Source organism: Microtus pennsylvanicus, chromosome 6 (genome assembly GCF_037038515.1).
Source record: "Microtus pennsylvanicus isolate mMicPen1 chromosome 6, mMicPen1.hap1, whole genome shotgun sequence".
Classification (NCBI taxonomy): Eukaryota; Metazoa; Chordata; class Mammalia; order Rodentia; family Cricetidae; genus Microtus; species Microtus pennsylvanicus.
Window position 1 is genome coordinate 85,008,125 of NC_134584.1, and position 8,644 is coordinate 85,016,768.

Here is an 8,644-nt window from a genome sequence, read left to right on the forward strand (position 1 = left end):
AGATTTGACCACTGGACATCTCTAACCACTGCAGGGCTTTTTGGTTACACGTGATGAACACTGGTTTCCTGTTTGAAGAACTTGTCATATAACTATCATATCTTTTTATGTGGTGTGTGTGTGTGTAACCCAGGGTTTTGTGTATGCTCGGCAATCACTCTACCATGTGAACTATGTTCCCAGATACATCTAGTGATTTTTCAAAACATCACTGACTTTTTTTTTTTTCGAACTCGTGATCCTCCTGCCTCTGCCTCCTTCAGCAAATCCTACCGGCGTGCGCCACCACAACCGGCCATCACTGACTTTTTTTCCCCTTTTTTTTCTCTGAATTGGTGTCTCAGGTATCTCAGGCTGAATTTGAACTCTGTGTAGCCTAGGAGAGCCTTGAACTCCTGATTTCCCCACCTCTGAGGCTTAAGTCTGCGGGAGCCACAGGCCTAAACCCCCGGAGCTGGAGGCCTCCTTTTCACCTCCCCAAATTCCAGGGCACAGTGATGGATGTAGCTACGAGGCACACAGCCTGTCATGGCGGCACTCATGAGGCCAAGGCGAGAGGGTTCGTGGCTAGCCTGACTTATGTCGCGAGAGAAAAATAAAACAAAATTAAGGAAGTTGTAGAAAGCACGTGCTGTTAGGGCCAGAGGGATGGCTTCCTGGTTAAGATCGCTGGTGGATAACAGCACTGGCCACTCTCCCCGAGGTCAGGGTGGATTCCCAGTTTTCTCACGGCAGCTAACCACTGTCTGCAACTCCAGACCCAGAGGATCTGATTCCCTCTTCTGGTCTCCACAGGCATGGCTTACACTGGTGCATAGCTACACACAGAGAGAACTGACCAAGGCCAAACAAAATCAATAATGAAAATAAAGACGTGAGGCCAGGCAGTGGTGGCGCACACCTTTAATCCCAGCACTTGGGAGGCAGAGGCAGGTGGATCTCTGTGAGTTCGAGGCCAGCCTGGTCTACAGAATGAGTTCCAGGACAGCCAAAGATACACAGAGAAACCCTGTCTTGAAACCCTCCCCGCTGAAAGACACAACGTTTTCCTCAACTTTCTATTCCAGAAATATTTTGTAAAAATAAAATAATGTTTTATTTGGAAAAATTCAGCTTCTTACACAGTTTCTAGATTTTAAGTTCAAAATATAAATCTTTATTTTCACCTTGTCAATTATAATGGTGTTTTAAATGCATTGGGTGTAACTATTGGCCATCATATATCTTCATCTTCCTACCTCTGTTTAGAAGGGGGTAAAAATATTGCAATTCCTTCCTGGTCTGTCCTCCTCCTGTCCTTACACTAGACCCATTTTCCATATTTTAGTAAGTAGAAAGGCCATTGGGATTGAAGTTTGTGGAAGGAAGATTATGGCCAAGGATTCTCAGCATGTAGAAGTTTCTCTTTAAGCCTTAGTGTGTGAATTAAAAACTAAAAGAAAATGTGTGGTATAAAATAATTCACAGGGGACATTGAGAAGGGACCAGTGGCAGCATCAGGAAAGCATGGCTATGAGATGGCCAAGTCTTAGCTCAGGATTTAATCCCTTGGGGTTTGAGCAAGAGACAGTAGAGAGGAGGCGGAGGGGAGATAAAGGGCAGTCCAAATCCAGAGTGGAATTTGGGCTTCCCCCCCCCCCAAAATGAGAGACCTTAGGGTCCATGGTCCCTAGAGACTGGCAGTCAGAGCCTCCCTGGGATTTGGTTTTCCTGTGTGTTGAATGGGATTAAGCCAAACATGGAGGCCCACGCCTATTATCCCAGCACTAAGAAAGTAGAGTCAGGAGGATCAGGGGTTCAAGATGGACATATCCACAAAGCGTGGTGGCGATTCTTGGTTGTCACCTTGGCTACATGAAGCCCTAGATGATTGGCGCACCTGTGAGAGATGCTTTTAGTTGCTTAGATCATCTGAGGTAGGAAGAGTAGGAGGAGCCACCTTAATATGGCCACACCTTCTGGTGGCAGCCTACACAAAGGACATGGTAGACAAAGCTTTTCCTCTTTGCCTGCTGTCCTCACTGCCAATGATAAGTTTGTTCCTTCCCTGACATCAAGCCCACTTCTTCAGTATCCTGCCGTACCCTGAAGATCAGCTGAGACCTCCAGATTCATGGACTAAACAGCTACTGGATCCTGGACTGTCGGGAGACAGCCATTGTTGGACTACCTGGACCACAGCCCGTAAGTCACTATAATAAATCCCATATAAATATTTATTCTACCAGCTCTGTTACTACAGAGAACACCGACTAGAACACATAGCAAGTTCAAAGTCAGCCAGGGCTACACAAGACACTGGCTCAAAACAAAACAAAAACTAGACTAAAATAAAAGCCATGTATGGTGGCCCGCAGGAATCATCCAGCACTCGGGAGGCAAAGGAAAGAGGATTACTGTGAATTCTGGGCCAACTAGGTCTACAGACAGACTGGACCTCAACCAAAACAAAACAAAGGGTCTGGAGAGATGCTCAGAGGTTAAAAGCACTTGCTGCTCTTCCTGAGGACTAGGGTTTGCTTCCTGCATGCCCACAGTGGCTCACAACCATCTTTAACTCTAATTCCAGGGGATCCAACACCTTCTTCTGACCTCCCTCGGCACCCGGCAGGCTCAGGGTGCACAGATGTATGTGCACGCAAGCATGGATATACAGAAAATAAAAATAAACCTTTAAAAACAGAACAGCAGATCCCAGTGTTCTGAGGGTCAGGGTGAGGAAGGACAGAGTAACAGGAGAAAAAGTTTCAAGCTGATGGCTCTATGATGTCCCCTCCTCTGTCACTGACATCCCAAATCTGACCTGTTTGCAGGCTGAAATAGACCCCTGGCTCCACTTCTCATGCCCCTTCCTGGTTCCCATCCTCTAGACTCTCCCCAGTGCACACTCTAGTCAAGACACAACCAGGCTGTTCTGGAACTCACTATGAAGACCAGGCTAGCCTCAAACTCAGAAAGAATTTGCCTGCCTCTTTCTCCTGGATGCTGAAATTAAAGTCGAGGTTTTAATCATAGTATTATTGTTGTTGTTACAGGTCTTACAGTGTTATCTGACACTTACTCTGTGTACCTGGCTTGTGTTTGTTTGTTTTGGTGTTTTTCTCAGTGCTAGGGAAGAATCCCAGGGTCTGGAGTATGCCAGACAAATGCTCACCACTGACCTAAGTCCCTCGTCCCTGGCAGGGTCTTTGCAACGGGGGACAACGCTGTCAGACTCACTAGGTAACTTCTGAAGGGCTCCTGCTCTTCGGTTTGGGTTTGAATATCACTGGGCCTCCCACACCTTCATCTCAACAATAAGGCCACCTCTTGGACCGGCAGTTCTTCTTGCTCTTTCTTTCTTCTTTTATCTTCTCTTTTATTTTCTCTTTATTTTTCTTTTGGTGTGTTTACAGTGTACATAGGTATGTGTGTATGTGTGTGCTTGCCTGTGCATGCTGGTGTCTTGCAGAGGCTGGTGTCTTTCTCAATTTCATTCTATGTTATTTTCTTGGACAAGGTCTCTCAGCGAACCTGGAGCTCACCCCCCGGGTTAGCCTGGCTGGCAGCAAGCCCTGAGAGCTGCCTGGCTCTGCCCCCTCCCAGGCCCGGGTGTTTTGTTTCTATTTCCCACAGCATTATCGTCTGTCCACCAGAAACTCGGTCTTATGTCTGACCCTCTTCCCTCTCTGCTATTTAGACCCCAGGCAGGACTTTATCTTTTTTTTTTTTTAGTTGGAATCTGGCCTTATAGCTCAAGCTGGCCTTGAACCCATGATCCTCCTGTGTCAGTCTCCAGAGGGATGGGATTACTATGCCTGATATACTTTTTTTTTGAATGTTTATGTGTATGGGTATTGTCTGCATGTTTCTGTGTACCACTGTGAGGCTGATGACCACAGAGGCCAGAAGAGGATCAATTCCCAGAACTGCAGTTACAGTACAGTGTAAGCCACCATGTAGGCGCTGGCAGTGGAACTCAGATTGTTTGTTTCATTTTTTGTTGTTGTTTTGTGTTTTGATCGCTTCTCGGCCTTTTGGCTAAGATCAAGTGTTTTGTGTTTTGAGACAGGGTTTCTTTGTGTAACAGCTCTGGCTGTCCTGGAACTCACGGTGTAGACCAGGCTGATCTTGAACTCATAAAGATCTGCCTGCTTCTGCCTCCAGAGTGCTGGGATTAAAGATGTGCGCCACCACCCAGTACTTCTATCTCTTTTAATCTTAGTAAAATTTTGTTTTAATATGGAATTTTTAAATTTACTTTTATGTATCTGTGTGCATGTGCGTGTTCATGGTTCATACAGGTCCCCAAGGGGGCCAGAAGAGGACGCTGGGTTCTTTGAGCTGATGGATGCTGAGCTCTGAACTCATATCCTCTGTTGCAGCAGAGTTCTTTTCTTTTCTTTCTTTCTTTTTTTTTTTTGAGACAGGGTTTCTTTGTGCAGCTTGGTTGTCCAGGAACTCACTCTGTAGACCAAGCTGGCCTGAAACTTGCAGAGATCCGCCTGCCTCTGCCTCCTGAGTGCTGGGTTCAAAGGTGTGCGCCGGCACTCTCAACTGCTGAGCCGTCCAGCCTCCTTCTCATATTATGCTTATTCTTATTATAGGTGCAATGGATAATTGATATCTATTGTGCACCCCACTTTTTTCCACAGTGTTGTGGATGAAAGCCCGAATTCAGCGTCCTTTATTGACTAGAATGTCAGCCATTGCTCTTTCTCTGTAGCCTTTCACAGCAATTAGAACTTGCTCATTCTCCCAATAGCTCCGGGCAGCATGGTTTCCACTTGACATATGGGTGAAGCCTGCAAGAGTATAATGAATTGCTTGGTGGCTCAAAACACTTCAACCTACCTCAAAGCTCTGCCCTTTGGGGGAGTGATGTGTTTTCTTTGAGCCTCAATTTCCCCATCTGTGAGTGGAGCTTCTCCTGGCGCCCACGGGGATCCTGAGGGAATGACCAAGCTGCAAGAGAATAAACAAAAAGACTAGCAGCTGTCTTTGGTGTGTGGCAAGCAGACCGGGACCTCGACGTCCCACCAGCGCAAGCCCAACAGCGCATGCACGAGCCTGGGCAGGGCAGGGGTCGGATGGGATCCCGGGCGGAGGGACCATAACAGGATGCCACCGGCTGGAGACAATGGCAGAGGAAGAGGCCGGGCAGCTCCTCGCGGATGAGCGGGCACTGGGCTCCAGCAGGGCGGCCGCGCAATTGTGAGCTGGGACAGCTGTCGCCGAACCAGGAAGCCCCACGGGAGAGGGAAGAGGGTGGGAAAGCTGTTCTTCCTCCTACAGTCCCGGGCACCCGGGTTCCCCCAGTCTGGCGCCCCACAGCTGCAGACTCCTGGCCTCAGCGATCTACTCCTCGCCCTGTCCTAATGAATCCCGGTCGATCTGTGTGTCGGCAGTCAGCGCAGCAACTGTATTTATAGTCACTGACAGTGCTGCCACAGCGCCTAAATATAGACGTTAGGTTATTTGGAGCCCCGGCCCTGAAGTAGGGTGAAGGGAAGCACACCTGCCACCTGATTTGTCACTGTCTCTAAGGTCACCCGGCCTGACAGTGCTCTGAGGCTGGAGCCGTGGGGGTTCCCTGGGGGACAGATGTTGGTGCTGGGATGTGCCCCTGCAGAGATGAAAGCTGGAGAGAGAAAGAGAGAGAGAGAGAGAGAGAGAGAGAGAGAGAGAGAGAGAGAGAGAGAGAGAGAGGGAGGGAGGGAGGGAGGGAGGGAGGGAGGGAGGGAGGGAGGGAGGGAGGGAGGGAGGGAGGGAGGGAGAGAGAGAGAGAGAGAGAGAGAGAGAGAGCGAGAGAGAGCTGTTGTATTACTCAGAACTTGCAAGGCTGAGGCAGGAAGATCTTGAGTTCAAGGTTGGCCAGGCTGCTTAGTGAGAGGGGGAAAAGAAAGGAGGGGAGGGAAAGGGAGAGGAGGAGAGGGGAGGGGAGAGGAAAAGAAGAAAGGAGAGGAGGGGAGGGGAGAGGAGAGGAGGAAAGAGTCAGGGAAGGGGCAGGCAGCAGTCAAAGTGGATTCCACATAAAAGGAGAGGCGCTTGGGGTGTAGGTCCCTGAGAGAGAGACAAACTAGTTTTGGGGGAATGCACCTATTAGCGCCCTGGGTACCACACCCACCTCCTCTCCCCACTGTGGGGCCGCCTGAGAGAAAGGGCAGAAGTGTGACTTGAGTGTCCCTAGCTTCTAAGAAATAAAGGCTTCAGGAAGCTGCAGGGGCACCCCCAAACCCCAAACAAGCCTAGCACCTAGCAACACACTTCCCCTTTCCCATGGGCCTCAGCTCACTAGTGCCAACAGCTGGGGCTGGGACAGAAGTGGGGGTTAGGGCTATAAATAGACCAAATATAAGCAGCTGCTGCTGCTCAGTCCCACAGGAAGCCCTGCTGAGGAGGTTCTTCACAGCCAGCTGCACCCCATCCAGACAACCATTGATCACCAAGGTTTGGGGCAGGGTGGGAGAATTCAGTACTGAGGTGTTTGACAGGGAAATCATGGAGTTTCTCCTCTTCCTTCCGTGGTGGGCGCGGAGCCCAGAGTTTCGCTTGGGCTAAGTGTGGGTAGTACCCCAGAGACACGGTCCGGCCCGGTGAGTAAGACTGTCAAAGGCAGTGTGTTATCATGAGTGCCACTGAGATTTTAATGTAAACCTTCCCCCGAAGCCCTGCAGAAAACCCCTGGAATGCTATACAGCTATGGAAAAGGGCGGGTAACAAGATGGCTCGGTCTCCATAATATATTCCACTTATTTACTTTAAAAGCTGAGGAGCTGGAGACTGCAGCTCCGTGGCAAAGTGCTTGCCTAATTGTGAGAGGCTGTGGACTCCATCCACGGTACCACAAACACAGACACAAGAGCCAGGTGCAATGCAGCACGGATGCTTAAAATCCCAATTCTGGGGATTTGTTTTATTTTATTTTTGTTTTTTTCAAGACAGGGTTTCTCTGTGTAACATCTCTGTCTGTCCTGGAACTCACTCTGTAGACCAGGTTGACCTCAAACTCCCAGAAAAACACAGAGAAACCCTGTCTCGAAAAACAAACAAACAAATAAATAAGAGCTGTAAGGAAAAGCAGAAGCAAAGGTTGGGGCGGGGAGATGGCTCTGTCCGTACAGTGCTTGTCATACAAGCACGAGGAGCTGAGTTCGATTCCCAGAACCCATGTAGAAATCGAGGCATGACGACACATGCCTGTCATCTCAGACTGCAGAGGCAAAAACAGGAGGATCCCTGGGACTCACTGGCCAACCAGCCTCGCCTAACCAGCGAGCTCCAGGTTCTCCGTGAGTGACTGTCTCAAAAAATCAGGCTGCCAAGTTTGGGGATTGGCCCTCATCTCCAGCAGCGTACTAGGAGAGTGATTAGGAAAACGTGGTCCTTGGACGTCCATACACATGCTTCCATTTGTGAACACGCTTTAACATGTAGAAGACACAGAACTCTGACACACGCACATACATACACTTGTACACACAGATGAGTAGTATACACACTTTTTCTTTGTCTTCAGATAGGTTCTTACTATGTATTCCTGGCTAGACTGGAATTCTCTATGTGGGCCAGGCTGGCCTCGAACTCACGGAGATCTGCTTGCCTCTGCATCCCAAGGACTGGGACTAAAATTTGTGACTGGCACAAATTTTTTGTCTTAATTTTTTACTTACATTAAAAAACTTATTTTGCAGCTGGGTGTGGTGGCGCACGCCTTTAACCCCAGCACTTGGGAGGCAGAGGCAGGCGGATCTCTGGGTTCAAGGCCAGCCTGGTCTACAGAGAGAGTTCCAGGACAGCAAGGGCTACATAGGGAAATCCTGTTTTGAACCTCCCCTCAGAAAACAACAACAACAACAACAAAAACCCACTTTTTTTTTTTCATCAAGTGTAGTGGCAGGCACCTTTGAATACAGCACTGGGAGGCAAAGACGGATGGACCTCTGAGGTCATGGCTAACCTGGTTTACAAAGTAAGTCTTGAAAAAACAATTATTTTGTGTGGGTATGTGTGTGTTTGTGGGTGCGCACACGTCTTAGTAATGTGTGGGAGTTAGAAAACAAGTTGTGGTGTGGATTTGCTCTCTCCTTTCAATCTGTTCCAGTTCAAGCCTTAAGCTCTGGTCTCTGGACTCGGCAGCTGGTGCCTTTACTCCCGTCCAGCTCACTTACCCCACTTTTTAAAAGAAGAAGCAAGAGCTGAGGGCGTGGCATGAGTACACCTCCTTTGATCTGGAGAGGCTCCGTAGGAGGCAGGAGGACCACTGTGAGTTAAAAGCTAGCCTGAGCTAGGCGGTGAGTTCAAGGCCGTGCTGGAAATCCTGTTTTGAAATTAAACAAAAGAAAGAAGAGGAGGAGCCGACAAAGCTGGCAAGGAAAGCTGGAGAGAGGGAGGGGTGGGCCAGCTGGCTACACAGCTGCCGGCGTGGGAGTGGGCCTGGACACAGGCAATCCGAAGCTCTGGTGGCACTTGGTGGTGTCTCTGCCACTTGCTTCTCCCGAAAGTGTTACAGTTCTGCTCTCCCTCTGCTCAACTCAGCCAAAAGTTGTTACACTTGGGCTCGGGAAGTCACACAAACCTCACTCAAGAGCTTTATTGTGAGGGAAGATCCCAAGAGGGTGGCTTCTTGTAAGAAACAGCTACATATAGAGTTTATATAGGGTTT